General features: G+C 34.1%; 1 long non-coding RNA gene across 2 annotated transcripts in view; it reads left to right on the forward strand.

The window, feature by feature from the left end:
- The window catches only part of LOC116152082 (uncharacterized), a 63,441-nt gene that overhangs the window by 20,427 nt on the left and 16,361 nt on the right, over positions 1-26,653 (forward strand). The window contains exons 5-6 of one of the 2 annotated variants that reach the window (XR_010380484.1): positions 4,666-4,741; positions 20,797-20,863. This is a non-coding gene — a long non-coding RNA (uncharacterized LOC116152082). Of the gene's footprint in view, positions 1-4,665; positions 4,742-14,646; positions 15,114-20,796; positions 20,864-26,653 lie in introns of those variants that run through there. The other variant, XR_010380485.1, reaches the window with a different exon arrangement.

Raw genomic sequence — 26,653 nt, forward strand, 5'->3', positions numbered from 1 at the left:
GCAATAAAAGTAAAGATGCTTTTCTCTGCAATAATTCTTCATTCACATAACAATATCTAAGGGGGTAAAAATGGTGCAATGCTGAATTTTCATTTCTAGTTCAGTTTGAGGGAGACTTGACACTCTATTCCAAAGTGAACATTTTTTTCCTACAATGTCCACAGCCTTCCCACCCTCGACATTTAAAGCCATTTGGCTTTAGTGAGGGGTCGGTCCCTTGACAAGAGAGTCTGCGCTGTCTTTGTCCAGGGCCCTCTCACTTAAATATTCCAGCATTTGCATTGAATAGCAGCTGAAAACTATCAAGGCACAAAAAGGCTCTGACTTTTAATCTCAAAGAAATTTTAGTAAGATTTGGGAGAGGAAAGCAGTCTCAAGACAGCAAAGTGTGTCTGACACATGATCACTCATGAATTTTATTTTTATTTAAATTTTTCCCCCAATTTTAGTCTATCTTGCTTAAATGTTATATATTGCATTAAGTGAAGCAGCAAAAGGAAAACAATGGTTCATGAAAAACTTGGGAAAGAAACTGAAGAACACCATCGTCCTTCAAAAATTGTAATGAGTTATAACAACATTATAGTTCATATAACAGCATGAAGTTCATGAATGGGCCTATATTTAGCTCAATATTAGCACCTATGAAAACACATACTCTCCAGGTCAGGTACACAAAAATGGTTCTGCATGTTTTGCATGTGTTATGCTTTTTAAGTGATTGAGAAACTTTCATCTTAAAGTGTGTCACTGTTTTACAAGGATTTTGGACCCATTTTTATGAAACTTTTCTGTTATCCAATACCCTTTGTTATAATTGTGTAACAGTTGGAGAACATTTTTTTCATTAAAAAGAAATAGGTTTCGTTGAGTGGACAGTGAGTGGGCTTGTTCTTTTGTTGTATACTGACTGCTGACAGATACTTCTTTCCTACAGAAAACTGCCTGTGTTTTAACCTGTACACACAGAATATACTGAATAAGTGTTCAGTTTTTCCTCTTTTCCGAAGTATTTGGAAACTCTTGTAATTAGAAATAATTTCTCATTTCCAGACCTAACATTGTTATAGAGAATCATGTGTGCAGGTTTTATATAGGACATGTATTTGTTTTCTTTTAAAATTCTAAGTGGAATCAATTTCAGCAACATGAAAAATTTGGGGTATTTTCTTCAAAAATAGGGCTTACCCACATTGTCCATATGGCTGTCTTCTATTCTTTACTGTTTTGCAGTTGGCTTTTTATTCCACCATTAAAAAAAATTCTTATTCAAGATCACCACTAACCTCCTAACTGATACATTAAGTACCAGTTCTTTTTCCTTTTTCCTCTCTGCAGTGTTTGAAAATGCTGATCCACCCCTACTTCACACTTTTGCTTACTTAGTCTGATTATTCCCTTTTCTGTCTTTCCTTCATAGTCCTGAACCATTCACCTGATTCCTGAATAGAAATAGTCTTCATGATTAAATGATCAACTTTTCCTCCTTTTATGACTATCTCTAGTCAAATCTTATAAAGTTTTTATGGAATAAATCATTTCAAATTTCTCCCCAGCCCACCTTACCAATGTGAATTCCTTTTCTCCAAATGTCTACTGAATATCGTTCAGTCAACCCATATTTATTTGGTGGTGACTATATATCCAGCACCAGGCTTATTCTGAAGATACAAATGTGAGGAAAATCCAACATGGTCATTGCCATCATGGTGCCTCAGTTCTTGCAAGAAAATGAAAATTCAAATAATCTCAAATAATCAATGTAAAATTAAATCTGTGTGAAGATTATGAATGGGACTCCTCTGAGAACATGTAATAAGATCTGATCTAGGGAAAGCTGCTGTTAGAAGTGATGCTTAAACTGATGTTTAAAGACACATAAAGTCTGACAGTAGACATTAACTAAGTGAGGAGACATGTGAGTGTTCCAGACCATGGGAAGAAATCAGGTTTAAAGGCCTTTGTAGAACTGTCCTTGTTTGTCTCTCAAAAAGGCCAGTGTTGTTGAAGCACATGTGAGATGAGGCTAGTCAGGAGAGGCTGGATCTTACCGGCCTTTGTAAGCTGTGACAGTGCATTTTTATTTTTTTCCTGAGAACCAGTTTTCAAGCAGTCCAGGGGAGTTGTGTGGTATGACAGATGTTCATTTTGAAAATATGATGCAAGATGCAGTTTGGAGAAAAAACTTGAGGGAGGCCAGAGAGTTAGAGGAGTAGAATGAAGAAACTTACGGATGTGACCTAGCTGAAGGATCATGGTGGTTTAGCCTGCTGTGTGGTGGTACCAAAGGGGGAACTTGGTGGGTGATTCAAAAGGTACTTAGGAGGCAAAACCATCAGGACTAGGTGATGGATTGATGTGGAATGGGCAGTGAGAGAAACTGAAAGAAGGTTCAATGATAAAATCCTGACTTCTGAATAGGGATGCCAGAATAAATACAGTCCAGTTAAATTTGAATTTCAGATAAACAATGAGGTTTTTTTTAGTATATATAAGTATGTCCCATGCAATATTTGGGAATATATGTATGTGTGTATATCTAAATGCATATATATGTATGTATGTATGTATGTGTATATATGTGTGTATGTGTATATATAAAGAAATTGTTCGTTGTTTATCTGAACTCCAAATTTATTTGCTAAATCTGGCAACCCGCTTTCTGACTTGCCATCTCTGCATTAAAACAATAAGAGAACCAAGAGGAGAATATGCATAAGGTTTTGCTCATGTTGAGTTACCTTTTAATTCTAGGACACTCAAGAAGAAATATCAAAAAGGTACTTGGTACCTTGAGTAAAAGGGTCTGAGATGAAGATATTTTTGTATGATTTCTCCAGAAGTAGCTCAAATTTTACATGTTCTAAACAAAATCATTAAAAAAATCAAATTATTCCTTTCCCTTAATTTCATCAGTTTTGTTATTGATGCTACCATTATCCCAAGGAAACAGAAATTAAATAATTACTATTGTTTTTTTCTATTATGTTTCCCCATTGATCCTCTCAGTCACCAACCCTTGCTACTGTCAGTTCAATATCTCTCAGTATTAATATCTCTCAATATCTGTTATCTAATTTTTGGCAATCTTTTTCATTTGAACACCCCTTACTTTAAAAAGTATTATTATATAAACAAGTCTAGTCAGTTTCTGGTCTGTGTTGCTTCTGTAATATTCCTACTCAATTATAGCATCAGTCTCTAAACTTGTAGTGAATTCACATTTCCTTTAAATAAATGCCACTATGATCTTAATTGTTTTTATGAAATGACTAATTTTCTTAAATCTAAGAACTCAGAGGCTCAAATAGATTTTAAAGAAATGCAAATATTTATGCTAAATGAATTTTACTTTTATAGGTAGTAGAAATAAGCAGTTGAAAATATAAGGGAAGTAGTTTAATTATGCATTGTCTAAGAAACAATGTCTTAAGAATAAAAGAGTGAAAGGATAAGATAGAAGGAACTGTCAGGAACAGACGGAACTGTCAGGAACCAACGAAATCCATTCTCATGTTGACCAGTTAAGCATGAACCTGAAAACACAGAATATGAGTACAGTATTACAAAGATCTAAGTCCTTTAGTGGGAAGTATACATTGGTATATTCTTCACTTAGTGTTTCATAATTGTTTTGAGTTGAAACTATTTTAGTCCTCTCCCATCCGAAGCGCACAACTATCACTACTTACACTGTCGGTATTGTTCAAATTTTAAATCAAGGAGAATGCTTCTAGTCTTACAACTATACTTTGACTGGAGGACTGGCTTTTTACACACCACACTCATTTTCTACTGAAAGTGCTCCTGTTTTGTTATTTGCAGTATGAATATTGAACAAGGATTGCTCTACCAGGTGAAGTAAATGCACACACAGTGAAGAATGAGCATGGTCATTCAACAGAAAGCAATAAAATAAAGGCCAAAAGACTTTCTGAGAGTTATCTAATCTTTAGTGGTGGAGATTAGCCACTAATTTTGTTTCTAAACCAACATATTTCTGAATCTCTGTTGCTATTCTACTTTTCTCTTTTTATATTTCGATCTATACATGCATGCCCTGAAGAACAGGAAAAAAATGGACAAGAGTACTTTTAAAATAGTATGCATTGGAAACCACTGAGACAGTAGAATACTAAGACAAATGGAGTCATCACTCATAAAGTAATGATGAGCCTGGGTTTGCTTTTGACATGTTACCTTCCGGCCTTCTGTCAAAAATTTACAACAGATAGAAAATCACCTGGTTTTTCTTTGTTGTTGTCACTTTTGCATAAGCCTTGCTTTTGCACTTAAAATACTTCCTAGAGCAATATTGTTTGTACTGGGAGTCCATTTTGTGTTCAGTGTTACTGAAGTTTGTCTCAACTGAGAATTAGTCTAACCAGAAGTTTGAAATGGCCCTTAATCTTTGCTTTCCTCTGTATCTTAAATCATAAAGGGGGCCTGACACAATATTAAGTCCTCATGTTCAAAACTTCTGGAGTCCTTTCCAGGAGTCCTGCTGTTGCTTAACTATTCATTTCCTAACCTTTCACTGAGAGTGAAAAGAGATATTTGAGATCAGTGACCATGAACATATCATATAAGTAAGCATGCTATTAACTTGTCATATCAGTGCTGGGTTCCTCCACTATATTTATTTATTTTTGCTCATCAACATAGGCATGGAGTTCAGAGAATCCACGATGATAACTATGGAGATGAAAAGATTGACGGTGAGGAGTCATTATGGAGTTAGGTAAGCATATACTCTATCCAATTAACTTTAGCACTAAGGTCTAAGTTACCAAGTGAAAGAAAAAAATTTCATCACTGAAGAAGGAAGTCTTTACAAAAAGAATTGCTATAGCATCCAATTACTTTTGACACCTGTAGTAGTAAACCAGTTACCTCAGTCAGCTAGATGCCACAGATGGCAAGTCCTGTGTAGTCTGTTACGGCAATAAATATTATGTTTCATTATTCCCCCAAATTAAAGAAAAAGAATGAAGATGTCAGATCACTGTTTTTCAAAGCTTGGTCCTTGGACAATTTGCATCAAAATCATGTGTACTTCATTCACTTAGTCAGTCATTAATGTTTTCACTCATTCATTCACGAACTCTTTTGGTAGGTATTATCATGTGCCAAGTGCTGTTTAATGTTCTAGGGCTACAGTGGTACAAGAGAAAGTATCTTTTCTTACTTGTAGAGATGTGTGTGTTGTTAGAAAGGAAATGATCCCAGCCCCATCACAGACCTGCCAAATAAGAATATCTGATGTTCGGGCTACCTGAACTTTTGCCCCAGATTTATAGGGAACATTGCTAACAGGGAGAAAAGGTGTCCAGAGTTCATTATTTCAGGGTTCAGCACAACTTGAGATACAATTTTAAAAGTGTATGTTTTTTTCACCATCTATTTCCCAGAAACTTCATATTTGAAGTAAACAAAGAGTTCTCTTTACTTATTACAAGTGTATACACACACACACACACACACACACACACACACACAAACTTCTAATTTTCTCATTAACTTGGAAGACCAAAGACATGGACTGGAAGCTTATCTAAAACATTTTTATTTGGGCAGGATGTTTCTGTTAATATCACATAAACTTTTCATTTGACTTATTCAAGCCTGTTCAGTTTTTCTGTGTTTCCCACATTTGATTGCTTCTTCCATTCTGTTCTCCTCCTTCTGCCATCTTTTAAAAATATATAATAATTGTATGTATTGGAGGTAATCTGTTGTTTCATTCGCTTTGTCAGTGGCATTAATATTTTCCCGATGGTAAATTTAGGCCTGAAGTCAGTGTTACACATCTTACAGTGATGCTGTCCTACTCTTTTGGCTACTTTTAACGATCATTTAAGTCCTGACTTCTTTCATGTTTTCTAACTGGATTCTTCTTCTCTCATAGCTTTTCTGATTATTCTTTCAGTTGCACCATTTTGGGGTAGGAAGGGGATCGATATCTTAACTATACTTTTTTAAAAAATTTGTCACCTGCTTATGTTGGAATGCCTAGGCCCCACACAGCCAATAAAGTTAGCAAAGTCACTGCCCCAAAGATAAAGTGAGACTAATTTGCTTTGGCAGCCAACACACCCCAAGAGACTTGGGAGCCCAGCCAACCTGAACTTGGAAGCAGTGATGAAGCTGTCGACTGCCCGAGACTCTTTTTGTTCTGATTCAGTGCAAAGAGGGTGGCATGGGACAAAGTGGTACCCAACTAGATTCTGTGAGGCCTGGGTTACATCTCCTGCGTATTTCTCCACGAACCAGGCTGCAGTTAAAACAGAAGATAAAGTAGAATAAGACAATACATCTCTGACAGACAGAAAACGTTTTAGGTATTAAATATAAGATGTTAATTATACAGTGATATTTCTGCAACTGCTGGTGGGAGAAAGCTACAAATACATTTCTAAGCATAATTTAAATGGCCTCATTAGTTGCATCTCATGACCCAACACTCTTGTGATTTTACTGAGGTAGATTGAAAACAATGGAGTTGAGATTTCAACTATTTAGTTTGATGCCTTCAGTTGAATTTTTTTTCCCTATGAATTACCATGAAGTACTTCCTCAAAGAGCATATCCAGCATGCTCTTAATTAATTTCAGAGTAGGTGTGTGCTGCTAGCAATTTCCCAGTGTCAGGATCAAATACAGTGATGTTCACTGCATCGTTTCATATTTGAAAATTCCCATGGAAAAGTTAATCATGTGGCAATTAAAAGAATCCTGAACACTGAACTTCAGTGTGTTATTAAGAAAATAGGCAAGTATGACAAAAATGAAGAAGATACCAATGTACAAATAATAAACCCACAGAGTTTAAATAACTTCTTTGCTGAATTTGGCATCTTTGATTCAGATATGACATGTTTACTATATAAAACCTATTTGTAGTTCTGTAAAGTGATGGGGGCCTAACTTTCAGGTAAATTTGTTTTTTTGTTTTTTTTTTTTTAGAATTTTGCAAAATTAATAAAATGAACCTACTTAGATGCTCTTTTAAAGATACTTAGAAGATTATATTTTGAAGACTTTGTTCATAAACAGATTCCCACAGTTTTTTTGACATTGAGGTCTTCCTTTGAAGCTGAGACAAGACAGTGAAATACTTCAATTCTTAGTCCTAATTTTCCCCCCATTTATTTCTGTCTTCCTGCTGCTTGGCAGCTGCAAACCTAGCTCTTACCTCTAGGCAAGCGGACAAGCAAGCGTCTCTTTCCTGAACTAATGGCCATGCAGCTCCTTGGATTAATTGGCAAGTCAATGGTGCAGCCTGTATGTTGTTTCCCCAGGAGACCTGGTATTTGACATCAGCAACTTTTTAAATTCAGTTTGGCCTTAAGTTTGTTCCTAATCTTAACCCTTTGTAGGCCTCTCATATTCCAATGAATAGTCATATTAAATATTGGCTCTTATAGTCTAGAGATACAGCTTTCAAAAACACTTGAGAACAGTGGGAATGAACACTGATTAATCACAAAAGAAGTAAGCCATCTTTGGAAAAAAGATGTTTCTTTTTAAAATAAACTGTTGTTTTGACCATTTATGTACAGAAAGGACTTTCAGAGAATCTTAAGACAAACATTTTTGATGAGCTTTGCTGGATAGTTTTTTTATTGAAATTATTCTTTGAATACTTAATTCTCTTATACATTGTCAAACTTAGGCAAAATAGGTTAAAAATTAGAAATTTTACTTCCTATTTGACCATAAACTTTCTAAATGACTTTGGAAATACAAGATGAAGTACACTTTGTTCTGTGTAAAGTTAATACTTTGGATAGTCTTTTCCAATTCTAAAATTCTGGATATATTTTTAAAAAATTCAGCCAGTGATTCTAAATTTATTCCCTAGAAATAGAAATAAAAACCTCAAATACTTCTAATTAGTTTTTCTGATGAACAGAAATAATTTCATCTAAGCTCAGGTGTTCTGCTCTATTTTTTGTTCAATCACTCCCAGAATTGGAAGTTATATGAGTAAATTTAGCAAGAACTGCTGCTGCTTAGAAAATATTCCCTTCAAATAAACCAGTGCTTCAGACCAGCACTGTCCAGTAGACATATAGATTGGGTCATGTAAGTAATTTAAAATTTTCTAGTAATCATGTTTAAAGCCAAGAAAGGACTAGATAAAATTAATTTTGATAATCTATTTTAAACCAGTCTATCCAAAATATTATAATTACAACATGTATTCAATTTTTTAAAGTGGTCTATTTTACAGTTTTTTTTTCTTTCATGTATTTTACACTTTCTACATCTCAATTAAGGCACTAAATTTTAATCAGAAATAATTAATATTTTGACTTCATAAAATTTACAACTGGAAAAGTAAGTTCCACAGCTACAAGTTGTTTCACAAATACTTGAAGAGGTTTTTAATTTAATTTTTAATTTAAATTGAATTTAAATTTAAAAACTGAGTTCCTTAGTGGCGCTAACCACATTTCAAGGTCTCGATCATCCCAGGGGGCTAGTCTAACCACATTGCACAGTACATATCTAGACATTCATCTCCTTCTCACTGGAGATCAGACTTGACATTTTTAAGGCTTCTTATTTAACAATAAAATTTCTATAAAGGCTGAGACTTTTCTTGTTAAATTTATGAAGTTTAAGGAAATGTTAAGATAAATAAGTTTGCCTGAACTTTTAAAAAAAATTACAGCTCTTCTTTACTTATTGCCTGCATGGAATAATTATTTTAACTCTAGACCCTTGTTTTTGAAGTAATCTAAGACACTCAGTCTCTTTTTTTAAGTAAAATTCTAAAGCAAGAGGTAATAGTTATGTAATAGTGTTCTGTTTTTTTCTGAGATCTTATAGTTTTGCAAGGCAAAGCTTCTCAAGAGTGAAGAGAAAATCTTACCCAAATCCAAATATTTAAATAACTAGAGCATCAATTTCTAAAGTACATATACTACAAATGATCATTTTGAAGCTTAAGTTTTCTAAGCTATGAGTGGTAATCATTGACAAAAAGGAAAGATTTCATTTAACTTTGAATGTGGCATTTAACAAAGAAAAAAGTCTATTTGTTCATTGTGAAAGGGTATTTAGACATCAAATTTGAAAACGGAAAGAAAATCAAATGTCATGTAGTCTAAATTACACACTTCAAAAGTAAGGGAACTGATCCTGAGAGGCCAAATGACTTGTCAAGGTCACCAGCTATTTTGTAGTAGATCCTGGAATGGAACCCAGGCTTTCTTAGTATCCTTAATGTCTTTATTTCTTGATAGGCTTCTTAGTGCCTTTCCCCAAATGTATGCAATGGCATGGGCATAAATGTAAGATTGCGAAATTACTGTACACTTAATTCCAGAGGGTTGCTGGGCAAATGTGTAGAACAATAGAGAGATTTACTTCTGGTTCTTGGGAATTAAAAAGCCACTCTATATTTTAGCAATAATAATGTTGTTCATTATATACTTTTATCCTCTCCAACCCTGCAAAGTGCTTAGGGCCCCATATAGATGTAGATGATACAAAATAAAAACTTCATAAAATTTACTATAAAGCATTTGAAATCAGAAAATACATTGCAAATAATAACCTCTTAAAAATGTGGAAGGTGATGATCATAGTATTTAATAAACACCCTCTGAGTATACAGTAGCTTGTTTTAACTATTAATTGAATGAAATAAAATAAAAGTGTATCAGTTTACATTACCAAACACATTATATTTTACTTACAATATAGCAAGCTGCCTAAAAGTGCTGAATCATGTTTTTTGTTTGTTTTTAGATGTGTGCAAATATAACTTTGCTAGCAAAGCAATATTGAAAAATTCAGTTTAAAAAGTCAAATTTTTAAAGGCTAACCCACTAATTGATTGTGAATTGACCCCCAAACACTTCAAGTTTGTACAGAATGTATTTTTAAAGTTAATCAAAAATCGCTACCTAAGATGTTGATCATTATGGAAGCTGAATGATGGGAACATGGCAGTTCATTTATTTATTTTCTCTACTTTTGTAAGTATTGTTTTAACATTTTCCTAATGTTAAAAGGTAAAAAAGATAAAGCAAAGACATACCTGTTTCTTATGACACAATTGTAGTACTCAAAGTCTTTGTAGAGATGTGGTTAAAATGAACTATCAATGATAAAAGGAAGGTACTAAGTGTTTTGTGTACTCATTTTAAGTCAAGAATATCATGAAATGTTATTGGATATATGGATTTAAGAGAAAGCTCAGAGATAGAACCAAGATGTATCTATGCTGTAAATAGCAGGAGTTCCTGGACCTTCAATATCATGTCCAATCTAACATTAATGTAGTTTAACCTTAACTTTCTCATAGTCTCAAATTCATAATCCAAATTCCCAAGTTGAGAAAAATAATTGACTACTCACTTGAGTTGGCCAATGGACTAGCTTTTTCTAGCTCATTTGCCTATTTCAGGTCCAATCAGCTAAGGCTTGAGAAATGTTATTGTTATGTAATATATGGAACTATCCTCTTCTGGGTAGTAGACAGAACCAGTTCTTTCTGAAGGAACAGGGATGGGAAGGTGGATGTTCCAATACTATTGTTTTTCCATTAGTGTTGCACTGTCTCTTTTCTTTCTGCTGGCCTCACTGCCTCAGTGAGCTTGCCTTTTCACCAAAAGTTATATGGCCCATAAACGTCTGTATTCCAGAATTTTCAAGAAGGTCACCCCACTTTTGTTTGATGCTTATTCTCGATTGGAGCTTGCGTTTTATTAGCATACATCTGTCATCTTCATTTATGTCCGTAATGTGCTGACATATTACGGTCTGTGTTTCTCCAGGCCACGCTAACTTGGGAGTGATGAAAGGGTCAACAAATTCTGTAACAAAGTGGCATTTTAGTTGCTGCAGATATTTAGTGGGACAGCAGTTTCAGAGTACTAGGGGAGAATGTCTATGATTTCTCTGGGCTTTCTTTGAATATTCTCAAGAGAACTACTGTCACTCCAATTCTCATCCTCACATGACTGAGTTCAAAGGGAGGAAACAGGCAATACCTTTCCAATAAATGTACCCTTACATCTCACTGGCCAGATCTAAGTCACACTTCCTTGCCTGAGATAAAGGGATCCCTGTTTGCTCTCCAGTCAACACTGAGATTTGCTTAGAAAGTAAGAAGGAAGGAAATAGCTTTGATATAGACGTGAAATGGTGTCTGCTATTTCACCCCTTCATTGTAATGCAGACGCTATAATTTGGATGGAACTGGCTTTACTCCAGTGGTCCTTGATGAGTGAAAGCCAGTGCCTCATTCACCTGTCTGTGGGGATTAGTTTAGTTGCCTAGGCTTTAGCCAATTGGCACATGGCATTTCCCTGGCTACAGGAATGCTTTCAGAGCTGATATGATCAAAACTAAGTGACAGATAGATTTTGTTGCATCTTCTAAATTATAAAAATCTCTCTCTTCTGGAAAATGTCTCGATGCAAAATGACTCCTTCTACCATTTTGTCTCAATAAGGAAATCAAACTTAGGATGACTCTGACTCTACAGAAGGCCAAGCAGGGAGAAAAAAAATAAATTAGGGTCCACATTGACATTGTTAAGCTGTCAAATCCAACTGACTATGAAGGCCCACTGTTAGGTGAGCCAGTCAGTCCCCTTTTGTGTTGGACCTACTTTGTTTTAGGTTTTCTGCTAATTGTTAGTCCTCATAATACACCAGGATTTTGATTTATTGTTAGTTTTTAAAAATAAGGATTATATGAAAAATACATTTGTATTTATGAAAAAATGCATTAGCAAATCTATTGTAAAAATTTTTAAAGTCCATCCTTTTATTAAGAAGAATAGCAATTTTTAAATTATTGTAATAAATTATTACCTCTTTTCAGTGCAAGTTAGCCAATGTCAAAACAAAATAAAACCTTTACAGTTTTTCAAAGAGAGATGACATTTATTTCTTGTTATTTTGTGCTAGTATATATAAAATATATTTTTACTATATATACAGCATAAATATATTGATTTTATATACAACCAAAATTTTTGTTTCTTTCTCTAAAGTTTATAGATACACGAATGTGATTTGAACATAGTACATACTGAATACTTAACTTAAACTTGCCTTATATAAGTATGAAAACAATATAATTGGAATTTAGTCCCTTCATGTTATAAAATTCCTAGTAATCCATTCCTAGAAATTTTGCAGGAGGTAAGGAATCCTTTTCACGACCTGCTTTGACGTTGGAGGCCTGTGGCTCCGTCTTTCCTTCTCAGCTTCACTGTGGCTGTGGCTGCCCATTCTCCTCCACCTGCTTTGAGAGCACCAACCTTGTCTGCTTGGCTGGTCCAGTGTTCCAGGGCTACTCAGCTTCTATACAGGGATTTCTGTGTTTGGATTGTGCAACATTTATATAAAGGAATTGATAAACGATTATTTATTAATAAATATGTTTGCACTGTCCCCCGATACATGTCCACTTGTTAGGTTGACCTGTAAATCCCGATTCCTTGTACCCAATGCCACAGACATACAAGCAGAAACTTACTTTTGGATTAGTTTATTTGGCTTAAGATACAACTTATACAATTTATGCCTGGTTAAATTTATTCTCCTGGGTTGAAGAATTTGAGAAAATTCTAGCTGGCTTGCTTTCCACAAGGAGTTCTCAGAATCCAGAGTAGATGGTGCTTGGTTGAACAGCGATATAGCCTCTGATCTTCTTGCTCCAGCCTTTCAGTGACTGATGATGAATTTAAGATACTACTGGGAGTTTGAGCAGGCTTACATGCTGCTTCTCAAGATTTTAAGAAACCAAAATGTTAAGACTTCAACATTTTTGTAATATGGACTTTTTGTTACTTATTTTTATATAAATTCGTATGTTATCATTAGAAACACTTAATTCTCCTGTATGTACTTTTTTGTCTCTAAGTAACCATGAGAAAAGAAAACTAGTTCTTTTCACATAAAATCATAAACTCCTTTTATCTATATCATTGTTTTCAAGTGTGTCTTTACATCCATAAGAGAAATTGTATTTAAGTGTTTATATATGAATGTGTTTAATTGAGCTAGTGTCCTTTTAATATTTTCTTAAAACGTGATGGGCAGACATATGTGAAAACTCCGTTTAATGAACTGGTACCACCCTGCTGAGTCTGAACCAGCCGTGCATGCCTGTGCTAGGTCAGGTTTCATTTCCAGTTTATTTCAATTAAGTGTCTGTAATGTAATTACACAACACAGGAAGGATCTGTTGATGTTGTGAATTTGATTTTTAATAAGATTACTCTAAACTATAATGCGCCTTTATAACTTTGAAAATTTCCTGTTAGGTAATTATCTTTCTATCAACTGTTAGGAAAAGTCTCATTTACACAATTATTGGGAAGATTCCCTTTAAGGTGGGTTATAGCAGTAAAGATATTTAGAATCACTTCTTGGTGTATTAACTGCAAAATCTTTTTTAAATTCATCTGGCATTTTTGGGGGCTAAAGATAATTCCAAAATACCATCTATGGAGAAGAGTGCATTTAGAGTAAAAATTCTTCATTACCTATCTTATAAAAATTGTCTTTTCTTAATTTTTTATCCTATCATTTCTATCCTTCACACACAGTTTCTTTGCTTTTTCCTCAGCTTTCCAGGATTTTTAATGGGAAATGAGGTTTTAAGTGATGGTAGTCCTTAATGTTCACGTTACTAATGACTACTTGGGTTTTTGGTTTTGAGATACTATTTATCTGCTGCTGTCCCTGTGCAAGGAGTCTACTGAGTTTTACTCTACAATTGATATATATTTGGTTATTATTAATATTATTGAAGAGAGTGGAACTGTAAACATTAGTGGCAAGTCTTGTCAAAGAGAAACAGCCACAATAATAATTTTATATTGTGTAAAATATTCACTGTTATTTTAAATATTGATGAGTACATACAATACTTCCTCTGCTTTATTCATTATTATTGATTCATTTGTTCTTTCCAGAAGATTCCAAAATTAGAACGTGTGTGCAAAAATAGCTAATTAAGGTGAAACTTAATGACCACTGAATTGGGCATATTCTTATAACCTAAACAGAGTAAATGGATAAGCATGAATTTGATTGTATTTTACTACAAACTTATGCTGAAACACAAATGGAATGGTTTTCATTGCAGGAATTTCTATTATTTAGTTAAATCAACAGACTGGAAGTACTTGGTTTTATTTGTATACATTGTTGGTAGAAAAATTACTACTTTAAATTTTATCCAGTTTTCTTAATTTTAAAGTTGAATCCTCTAAATATAAACAGTATTCAAAAGCAAGAAGGTGGGATCCAGATAGCTGTACATGCTAATATCAAATATGGCATGAATGAGAAACCAAATTATAAATAAAACTGTATATGTTTATTTAATAAAAATGTTCATTTTCTTAAACTTAAAATAATTTAAAAGTATAATGGAATCTAATTAAATATTGAATTTCTGTGGCTACTGATAGCACATTCAGAGTAGAATTGCTCATTTCCGTACTAAAAATTTAAGAACCTAAAATAGGAAATATAATTGAAACAATTTTTAATTTAATTTACTTGTCAAGTTTTTACAACAACACTAATGTCTAGATAGTGAACTTGAATCCTCTTGTGTTGAATAAAATACTTGACATGTGTTTTGTCACTGTGACTTCTTTCAGCTTGACAACTGAAATTGACCTCACAGCTCTGCCCCCCAAGAAAACCCTTGACTGCAATCTCTGACATTATAACTCTCTGCAGTCTTTATCTTGGACCTTTGAGATTTGAAGCTGCCACATATGTGAACTATGGTCAGTTATATACCAACCAGTTTTATTCACCAGGGATCAAGCTGAGACCAAGTAAGCAGCTTGCCATACTTCTGAAATTAATAGCTATCTTGACAAGGGTTGTTTGTCTTTTTCTCTTATTTTAATTGATGAACACTTACTGGATCTCTAGAGAATAAGTGACTTAGGCTACGTGGTCCAGAATAGTAGATTGAGCCGCTAAATTTTAACCCTTTAGTTAGGTTTTTTTCTCCCTCCCTGGCTCCTAAAATAAGAGTTGAACAGTTAAAAATGTCTAGTTGTTTTTCTCATTATGTAGTTTTTCACATGTAGCGCCATGTTGATTTTGTTCCTGTATGAACCAATGACCTAATCTTTGCTTAAATTTATTTGGTAAACACATCATAAAATTAGAATGATTTAATTTCTTAATCCACATTGTACTGGGGTAGGTAGGAAGAATTACCTTTGTAAATCTCAATCCTATAACTACAGTTTGAAATGACATTTACCGATTCTTGCACTTTTGTAATAGCAATGACAAACATTTTATTTGGAAGAAAAATGCCTTTTTGAAATGTTATTTTTTTATTAGTACTTTTACATGTGTCACGATGTGCTAGTTTTTTGGTGACTTGGTGGTCGTGAACTCATAATTTCGTCTTTTCTGGGAGAGAGAGGACCCCCCATCAGCCAAGGACAATTTCTCTGGTGAAGGGATCAGCTATGAGCTGCTAGCAGCCAACGCTAACAGTGGCTGATAGACGGGTGTATCTGTCTGGTGAAGGGAATCTGTGTGGAGCATCACAGAGTCTGCTGCATCTGGAAAGGGATATGATAAATATTTTTAAAGTCATGAGATGTCATATAAGGTATGTCTCAAAAATATTCTAAATGAATAGGATGAGGGGCCATTTCTCAAAATTTAAGTAGTTTTAAGATAAATTTAAAAGTGCTATTCCATACAATGAATAATCATTATGAATTATTTAATCTAGTACATCATAGTCAGTTAAAATGAGTGAAGTTTGGACAAGTGTTTGAATGAAAAAGAAAATCACAGATGTTTCTATGGGAGACTATAATAGTCTTACCCATTAAGATTATCTTCTGAAAGGATGACTCATTTGGAGTGTCTGCTATATGTATTATATTGACATTAATTCAGTCATACATTTCATAAATGCTTATTGAAAACATAGGATATAAAAGTCACTATGCTAAAGATTCAATGAAAAGAAAGTTTAGTGGAAGAGATTATTTATGATCAAATAGTTGTACGAAAGTATACACTTATGAATTTACAAACTTTTAGGTTGAGTGCTGCAAAGGAAAACTTGTGGAGGTATAAGAGTATACTGCAGGTAGTTTTGGAGTATAGAGAAAGTTTCCCTGGGGAAATGATGTTTAAGCTGAGGTCTGAAAGATGATAGGTGTCAAAAAAGATGGTAGAGACTTTTTGAAGCAGATTGAACAGTGTATTAGGATGGAAGGGAAAATAGTGCTTTCAAAAAACTGAACAAAATCCAGAGTAGTAAAAGATTTGTGAATGTGGGGAAAGTTGTTTAAATTTATAATTTTGAAATAAGCATATTCCAGTTCATGAAGAATCCTGTAGACCACAGTAAAATTTGGATTTTTATTCTGAAAGAAAGAGACAGCCATTATGGAAAACAGTATGAAGATTCCTCAAAAAACTACACATAGACTTACCCTATGATTCAGTAATCCCATTTGTGGGCATATATCTGGAGGAAACTCTAATTCTAAAAGATAAATGCACCCCAATGTTCATAGCAGCACTATTTACAATAGCTAAGACATGGAAGCAAGCTAAATGTCCATCCACAGATGACTGGTTAAAGAAGTTGTGGTATAGATATGTAATGGAATACTACTCAGCTATAAAAAGAATAAAGTAATGCCATTTGCAACAACATGGATGGACCCAGTGATTGTCATAGTAAGTGAAGTAAACCAGAAAGAGAAAGAAAAATACCATGTCACTTATATGTGGAATCTAAAAAAAGGACACAAATGAACTTATTTACAAAACAGAAACAGATGGACATAGAAAACAAACTTATGGTTACCAGGGGAGATGAGGTGGAGGTGGAGGGGTAAATTGGGACTTTGAGATTTGCAGATACTAACTACTGTATATGAAGCAGATATACAACAAAGTCCTATTGTATAGTATAGGGAACTATATTCAATACCTTGCAGTAACCTATAATGAAAAAAAGAATATGAAAAGGAATATATATATATATAACTGAAACACTATGCTGTACACTGGAAATTAACAGAACATTGTATACCAACTATACTTCAATTAAAACAACAACAAATATGCTTAAATTAAAGTAATGAGAAATCATTGAACAACTTTAAAGAGACAGATCACATTAATTAACTTTTATTTTTAAATATCCCTCTGGCTTCGTTGGAGTGGGATGAAAGTGGATAGTGGCAGGGCAGTGAGGAGGCTTTTATAGTTGTTTGGTGAGAGATTGGGAGTTTAGACCACAGAAGAGTAAAAGGTTAGGATAAAGTGGTGGCTCACCTGTGGGACGTCGTAGGCAAGGGCAAAAAAGAATCTTCCATGTCTGCTTTTCCTGCTGAGTAGATGCTTCTTGATGGAAGTGTTTTTCTCTGTTCTGTGAGCTGATCTTACTCTTGGACTGTTGTCCTGACTGCAGTCATGACTAGGAGTGCAGAGGGTCCACAAAAGTGAAGTGCTGCCATCAATGTTCTAGAAAAGGGATCCTGGAGGGGGATTCTAACTTTTTGTTATTCTTGTGCTTGTTTGATTTCTACACTTCTGTTTCTGAATCTGCAGTTAATTCTGCATCTGTGGTTCTCATAAACCCAATTCAGAAAGTCATGTTGAATTGACTTCTTCAAATTACCTCAGTGATTCTGGTTGGAGCATTCATATAGTCTTGTAAAGTTTTATTTTACTGCCTCTTTTTTCTGTATCAGCCAATCCCAGTTTGAAATGTCTAGCATGAAGCTAATCTTGGTTACCCATTCTTCACTATTTATAGACAGGGACAATCTGGAAGTCCATGGAACAGAGCTGAGTTGGCAGTTCAAGCACATAAAGGAAAGTGCTGGGTTCCTTGTTTGATCTTTTAGGCCCCTTCCTGATAGTAACTAAGGGAAAGAAGACTGGGTAAGAGCCATTGAATGAATGATTTTTTGGCATAGTTTTCCAGTGGAGATGTTAAGTAGGCCTCCGTTAATGGAGTTCTAATACATAGTAATTCTAATACATGGCTGTTCAGGTATATGGCTGGTTCTAATAATGTAAACCTCAAAATCATTAGTGTGGAGAGAGTAATGGGTTGGATAACCATATAATTTATTATCTAAGCAAGGACATTTTTGAAAATAAAAGAGGTATTATTGACAATCATACTGAAACAACAAACAATTGGGAGTATCCTAGAAAGATTATGAAATACAGTCATGAGCAAAGAAAAAATAAAGCTTGGATTTGAATTAAATTATCACCAATTCCTTTGCAATGATTTCATTAATGGAGATTGACATTGTTTAGGATTAACACTGCTATATGTAAGTCACTGCTATTCACAGCTCATTTAAGTAGGAAAAAAAAGCATTGCTTTAAATTGAAATTTAAAAGCCCTCCTTTTTGTCAGGGAGAAAGAAATGTCGTAGGGTTATTGTTTAAATAGTTGTTGTCAGATATTTTTTTTCTATGTTGGGAAGGCTCTGTGTAATTATAACCACAGAATGTGAAATTATTTTTGGAGGGGATATGTCATTCTTTGTGGCTCCTCTGCACCCTTTGACCATCCTTGCTCTCCTCGCTATTGATACATGTGTTCCCAGACTCCCTCTGGACTTTGTGACAGTTTGAGCTAAAGTAGAAGTCTGTGGGAACCTGCCAGGAGGCCTGTTGCTCTCAGTGGTAAAAGTGACCATTGTGTCTAATGTTATCTTTCACCCTTATCCATCGTTGAAAGTAGAAATGAGGCCTGAGCAGTAGTGCCAGTCTTGTCTCTGGGAAGAAAAGGCCAAAGAAATAGATATACTGGACCTGAATTATTGAGCTAGTTAAAGAGTTTTCAGTGTCAGCAGCAGCTGTTTGTTTGTTTGTTTGTTTGTTTTTCCTATGTGAGAAAAATTAGCTCCTCTTATTTAAGACAACTTTTATCAGTTTTTCGACATCTTTGTAGGAGAAGCATTCCGAAATGATTCAAAGGGCCACGAGGTGATCATTAAACAACTATCCCCAAAATTTCCTTCCTGAGTTGTTCAGTGTGGTCATGATAACTGAGATCATTATCATAAATTTTAAGTTTATTTCTGGTAAAACCTTACCAGTAAGTGACAACTTGTGTCCAAAAAATTCAGTTAGGTGAAATGGGTGTGAGGTCATGTTTATGCAAGAGTAGTGACACGATTGGGGCAAGTTTGTCTACTAATAGGTCAGAAGGTCCCTGGGTGCTTCTGAGTGGTTCAGATCTGCCCTGGCCATGGTTTGGCCTCTCCTGGTGGTGTTTGTCTACTCTGTGTTGAGTATTAATGAAAGCTGTTAGTGGTTCTGTGGGAGTGATTCATAAAATGAAACATGATGTGTGTTTTGCTGTCTCAATCCAGATTGCCTAGAGGGGATACTGGAGATGGAGGGATATATACTTTCTCTTACTAACTTCTTAAGAAGAGGCGGCCAGCTCTTCTTGTACAGATGCCTCTCTGAGTAGAAAACTGGAAATTTACCCTTCAACTGTTTGAGAATGTATCCTTGATAAAAAGATAAGAACCAAGATCCAATCCAATTATGTCTAAAATCACCTTCCCATGGAACTTTATAGGGAGTTTCATCTTTCTGTGTATCTATACTTCAAAAGCCTCTGTTCTTTGCACTAATAGCTTGAAAGATAAGAGATACATGGCATTCACCTGACTTCTCTTTGACTCATATCAAAAGTACTGAAGTTTGTGGGATGCTAGAAAGTTTGACAACAAGGAACACTCTTGGTTTTGTACCTTTCTGTGCTGGCTATGGTATAGAGTCTTCTTTTGTGTCTTAGCCTTAACTGCCTTAGGTTTGTTTTTTTTTTCCTGAGGAAAACAAGCCAAATATTGGTTTAATGTCCTACTGCAATTTTTTCTAAATTGGATTCTACAGTCATATGCCTAGATAAATTTGGAAAAGATCAGCATTTTTTTAACTATGATTTCTCAGAACTGTCATTCCTGAACCTTTAAGATTCTTAGCATAGATAATGGCTTAGACTCATTTGATCAGCAGACTCTTCTTCTGGAGAGTATTGTGGGACAGATGTGTCATGAAACACACATGGGGTTTTGTTAAATTCGTGTGATAAAGTTGGAGGCATACTTTCATTCTAGACGTGAAGTTCTGTTTGTGTTCTAAGGAATCTCTTTTCTTGTGCTCCCTTTCTAAATATTAGGTATTTTCTTTTTCTAACATTTTTGCATTTGAAGACTAATATCAGGTAATCTCATGATATGAACTGGATTTTGAGAGTGGGAAATACCCTGTTCAGTTAGAAGAGTCTGGGGTAGCCATCTGCAGACCCATGGGCTGCATGTACAAAATGGCACACTATCTGACTGAAAAAAGAAAAATTCAGTAGTGAGCTTTAGAACTAGAAGCTACTTAGATATGTATTTCACTCTTATTTTACAAATGAGAGAATCAGTGCTCATAAAAGTAGAGTGGTCTACTCCTGGTTAGCAGCCAGTTAGTGGAAGAACCAGAATTAAAATCTTAACAAATTAGTTTTTTTATTTTTTAAATCCCATTACACTATATTTTCTCGAAGTCTTTCTTGAATAAATACATGGTGAAATTAATGTAAGTAACTGCATGTTTTCTCTAAAGCTTCCTCTCTCTCTCCCTTCAGAATCTATAAAATCTTTCTCCTAGAGTCTTTTATAGCATCATTTTCTAAAACCTGAATTCTTCTGATGCAAAGTAAATTAATTTGTCATCCAAGTTTCTTTGTAACAATCATAAAAATCAATAATTTGTTCCAGAATTCTTCAGTTATCCATAAAGGAAATGAGGGAAGAAACCATGTGGCATGAATGCTTGAAAACAAAGGTAAGACTTATAAGTTGTTCCTTGAAAAAGAGTTCTCATTCATGCTTCATGTCATTTCCTGCCAGCCAATGCCAAAAGTAGGCTTCGTGACTTCCAGGTGCACCGTAATTGTCCACTACGTTCATGGTAGACATTTCTCTGTACTTTTAATTTGTGAAGTAAGAGTGGCCTCTGAACCAGTAAATCCGCAGTTCCCCATTTTGGTCTTTTATTATTGTATTTTCTGAGAACATGTAGCATACTCTTTTTAAAATGAATTATAGTTGATTTACAGTGTTTCAGGTGTTCAGCAAAGTGAGTCAGTTCTGTCTCTCTATATATAACTTTTCCAGATTCTTTTCCATTGTAGGTTATTACAAGATGTTGAATGTAGTTCCCTGTGCTATACAGCAAGTCCTTGTTGTTTACCTGTTTTACATATGGTAGTGTGCATCTGTTAATCCTAAATTCCCAGTTTATCTCTGTAGCATACTTGTAATATTTTTGTATTATACCTGGGGCCATGACATGGATTTGGTCAGAATCCCTAAGCCCCACATTTTACACTGACAATTCCCCCTAATCTGAATTGGGAAACACAGTTGTGTGAATATGAAGACACACATGCAAGCGAATTGTACATCTGTATATTAAGCAGACATATAATGAAGGTCAAAGACATAAGCAAACAAAGCCATATCAATACACGGTGAGCTTTGTGGTAGATATAATGCCCTCGGTAATTAGAAACTCTAAAGAGAGTTACTCCCCAGTTGGTAGAATGGGGAAGAAAGAAGCTGCTACACACTCTGTAGTACTCTGCTTCTGAAGGAAGTGTGGAAACACTCCAGAAGAACAAATTGAGCACAATTAAGTCTCCAGATTAATTAACACTATTAATTGATCTGGATTTCTTCTTTAGAAGTAATTCCCATTTCTCCCAATCTGTTTCATATCCATTTGCATCACATACTATGCCTCCCCCCAGGGTTCTGCTTACTGAAACTCACAAGGCAACTCATTTGTGTACAGTCCAATTTATTCTCTTGATGACCTACTGGGAAGGCAGGAGTATACCTTGTCAGCGTCTTCCTGGGGCTTGTTTTTATATTTGCATTCTTAAAGTTAAAGGTGATGTCCTTAATGATAAATAGCAAAAAAAAGAAACTTTTCATGAATTATATGAAATAACTTGTTCCATCAGGGCAATCTTATAAACAGAGAAAACGATGGCCAAAATGATACCATTTAATGCGGCTCAAAAAACTTCCTATCTTCAAACAGCTGTTGTTTTCTGTTTATGTTGGTGTGTGTTTGTGTGTATGCACACATGCTCAAATTTGTCTTTAGAATCATTTTCCTTCTTCATGTGGTCTTCTTTTAAAATAGAAAACTTTAAGGGAGAGGAAAATAAAATTAAGCCTTTGATACCCTAGTATCGGTGAACTTATTAGGTGATCTTCCTCAATTGAGGAGACTAGAAGTATTGAATTTTGAGACACCAAGAAGATTTTTGTCAACTTTAACAATTCAAAATTGTTAAACCATGGAACTGGAGAGAATGAAGCTATACTTAATAATCCCAACTTGTATTTATGGAGATGTTTGATGTATTTTGAGGGCCCACTGTTAGTAGGAAATAGTCTGTCCATATATGGAGGTGGGTTACATAGAGTCTTTATCACTTAATTGTTAGAAGTGTATTAATTTAATGGATGCAAAGTCAATAGCACCCAATCTCCCATTTAAGTCAAATCACCCTTTATTCTTAAATTCTGCACTTGATGCACTTGATGCTCAATAGATTGAATCAAAAATGATTTTCAAAGTGAGTTGACAGTGGTCAGATTTCTTTTATAATCAGGTGCCAAGACGATTATGCACACATCACATTTACAGAGGCCTTCTCAAGTAGTAATTTCTATAATACTGGTTAAAAAAAAAAAACAGGCAAGATGTGGTTTTGAGTACAGGTTCTCAAAAAATGTGCAAAGCTGGAATGTAATTGTAGGCTGTATTATTAACTCAAAGGCTGGCATCATTTCAGCATAAAAAAATAACAGTTATGGGAATGAGGACCCCCTTTTTTTAATCATGAAAGAGCTTGTGTATGGATATTATGAGGGATTTTCCTGAACCTTATTCTTGAACAGATTACACTATTCAAAGTCTCAAAGAATCAAAATCGTGCTCAGCTGGGGCAGTCAATGTGCAGTCTAAACATGTGACAGATGCAGAGAAAACTTCAAAGATGCCATTACAAGTGCCTGTGGAGATATTTAAGGAGCCAGATGCTACTGTTTCACGTCTTCCACAGCTCTGAGTGTGTCCTGTGATCACCTTCCAAAGAGGAGGTTTGGTTCAATCTGGTGAGGAACAGAACACCCCCTAATCTTTTTGTTGTTGTTGCTTGCACACACTGTTTGGCTGGGGTGTGAGGGGTTGGAAGCAGTGACTCTAACGGGGGGACATATATATGAACTTGCCCTTCCTTATAGAAACACGAAGGCACCACAGCAAGGAGATACGTGTATGATGTGTTCTGTGAAAGCCCTCCTATCTAAAAAGCATGATTTATAGGTTTGTCTGGCCATGGAAGCACTTCTTTTCCTTTCATTTTTGCCACTTATTTAGACACTGAAAGAGGTAATAAATATATTCAGTATGGTTAATGTTTATTTCCCATTTTGTTTTGATGTTGAGAAACAGAATACTTGGAACAACGTATTATTAAGTGCATGTTCCATTTTCATCACTGCTGCCTTTTGGAGAGAACTTAATATTTTGAGAAAGAATGAAGCCCCAGGTAAATACAAAGGCAGTGAGATTTAGCTTAAAATATCAAAATGCCACCTGCTTTATTTCCTATGGATTCCTTTATTTTTTTTATAGTTTTCTTCCCCATTATAGGTTATGTAAGAGAGTTTGTTTTATCTCAGCTTTTAAGAACATAATTCCATAGGCTTATTATTCCAAATGGAATAAAGAGAAGAAATAAATACAACTTCTAGAAAATATGCACCATAGCAAATAAACTTCCAAGAAAATTTGAATCACTGTGTAATATTTCAGCATTTTTTTCTTTGAAAAAGTGATTCTGCCCCAATTTGTTCCTATTATATGAATGATAAACTATAGCTTATCTGTTAATCAAACCTACAGAGACATTGTTTTATTAATTTTTTAATTGAAATTTGTGGCATATTATAAAAAACAAAAGTCATAATTATTTACATGAAAAGGGATGCCTACAAGTGGAAAATAAATAGCAAAGGATATTTTTCTTTCTAATGTAAACATCTGGCAGTAATCCTTGCTTACACAATTAATGGGCATTTAATTGGCAATGATCAGTTTATTGCTGCAATATGAAGTGAATGTTTCCCCAGGAACAAACAGCTGTTGCAAGAATTTCACAGTGATTTAGCAAACACCAGGTGATAGCTGTATCTGGAATGAAGTGTTCTGTCTCTCAGCAAATCACTGTGCATCAGAAAGAAACTAAGTGAAAGGTAGCATAGCTGAAGAGATCCAATTGTCACTGATGTTAACATCTATCTAAAAAGCAAACTTCATAAAACAACAGACTAATTACGTTAGATGTTATCCATGCCTCACATAAAAAGGAAGAAAGAATTCCTCTAAGAAGCAAATAATAAGTTGGCATGACATTCATCTGTTTAAAAGTAGTATTTTATGCCCTGTTTTAGAGACATAATTGATGATCAAACTTTTTTTATATTCTAATATTTTATCCTTTTAAAAGTCTTAGAAAATGTGATAGTCATGATTTTAATTTTGTGATTAAAAAGTTATTGAAGTCATTCAACAGTTACTGACAATTATATTTTTCTTAATAGATTTTATTCAACTGTCTAAAATGAAATGTACCACTTTTTAATTTGCATTGCTTGTGAGCTGCTTTCCCATTAAGTTTTAAATAAAAAGATTTTCATTTTTCATTATGCACTCTTATTACTAATTTAATAAAATGATAATAGCTATGCAAACTTTCTGTTGCTACTCAGCTTTTGGCATAGATTAAATTATACATTTTAAATGTAGCACCCTAGCAGACACTGTTATTTCATAAAGCTGAGTTTCATTAGTGAAGAAACTAATTTTGCTTCAGCAAAAAAATGCTTTTATTTTCTATACTATTTAGTATTAGCTCATGTTAGGGTCTACGAACAATGAACTCAAATGAACAAAGCATCAAGGGCCAATTTATAGAACAATGCTTTTATTTTTTCATGTATGCCTTCTGCAATAATTCATCTCCATGACAAAAGCAGACAATCAATCATCTTCTATTGTGCCTTTCTCAATAAAATTACCATCCTTGATGCAACAAAAGAAAGCTGCCTGAGTAACAGGAACAGTTTTACATGCTCAAATCAATAAATTGACCATACTTCAAAAAACTTTACCCATTAATATGACAATGCACTTTTATGTTTAACTTATCCACATTAATATTAAATTATTGTTTAGTAGCATTGTTCTTCTTTTTCATTCAAGAAAACAATAAGAAGAAAGCATGTTAAAGGAATGCTTTCAAGGGTCTCTGTGACAAAACTTTGTATGACATACGAGTGTTGATATGCTATCACCCAATAACTGTGTGTAAATTGAAATACATCACATTTTGCAAACAAAAATCTCTATATTTATTAGTCCTAAAATCATGTGGAATCTGTGTACTATTAAAAAACATGTTAGAAGATCTTGTAAGAATGGCAGGTTTATGTGATCCTATGATATATGGTATTTTCCTTAAAGTGAGATATTTATATGGTAGTATATGTTAAACATGCAAACAGGCACATATTTCAAAAAAGTGGAGTCTGAAAATGTCATGTGAAATATAAAGGAAACTTCAGTTCAAAATTTAAGCAAGAGCTTCCACACCTAGAAAATGAGGAAGGAATATTATTGAATAACCACATACATATGCATTCTAAATAACTAGCTTTTTTATTTTTATCTAGTAGAATAGAAATTTATCATTAAAAAGTATAAGTTTTTAGAAGTTTTCTAGCCTGTATAGAGTGCAATACTGAGATATGTATTTGATTTCCATACAGTTTATATATATATATACACATACATACATATACATATACATATACATATATACACACACACACACACACACATATACTATTTTCAGTCTTAAATTTCTCTCACAGAGATCAAACAGAATTACAGCAATATTTTTAGATTAAAATGTGAATAGTTTCTGTATAACCTACCAGAGTAACAGGATTAATTTAAGCTAATAACACTCATGTCATTAACCATTCCAAAATTCAGGTGACTTTAGAACCTCTGAAGACTCTTTTTAATTGTATTTTCTTTTTTCTGAATTAATGAGGCCAGGCCATAGAATGTTTCAAGAAAATGAAATTCTTTGTTACAGAAATGCAAATGCTGTGACTTAGCATCTAAGATACTATGTAGTATAGATGACTGTGAGAATAGTTTCATTGCAATATACAGGGCATTGTAATAATTCATAATTTGTAATAATTTATACACCAGTTATATAATTAAATTCTGAATATTTTGTGCTCGTATTGTTTATAAATTTACAATATATTCATGAGGAACACCGTGTTCCATGAGTGGCATTCTGAATTTGATATTAAATATATTATTTGATTTTTTAACCTCATTGTAATTAATTTGAAAAATTGCAGTCAAAAGTACTACTATAACCAAAAGTTCAAAGCAAATATTAGTGAAAATTTGACTGAATTTTATTGTAAAATAAATGTTTTAATCAAAATGTTTTTAGGCCATGGTGAC

The sequence above is a fragment of the Camelus dromedarius genome, chromosome 3, assembly GCF_036321535.1.
Source record: "Camelus dromedarius isolate mCamDro1 chromosome 3, mCamDro1.pat, whole genome shotgun sequence".
Classification (NCBI taxonomy): Eukaryota; Metazoa; Chordata; class Mammalia; order Artiodactyla; family Camelidae; genus Camelus; species Camelus dromedarius.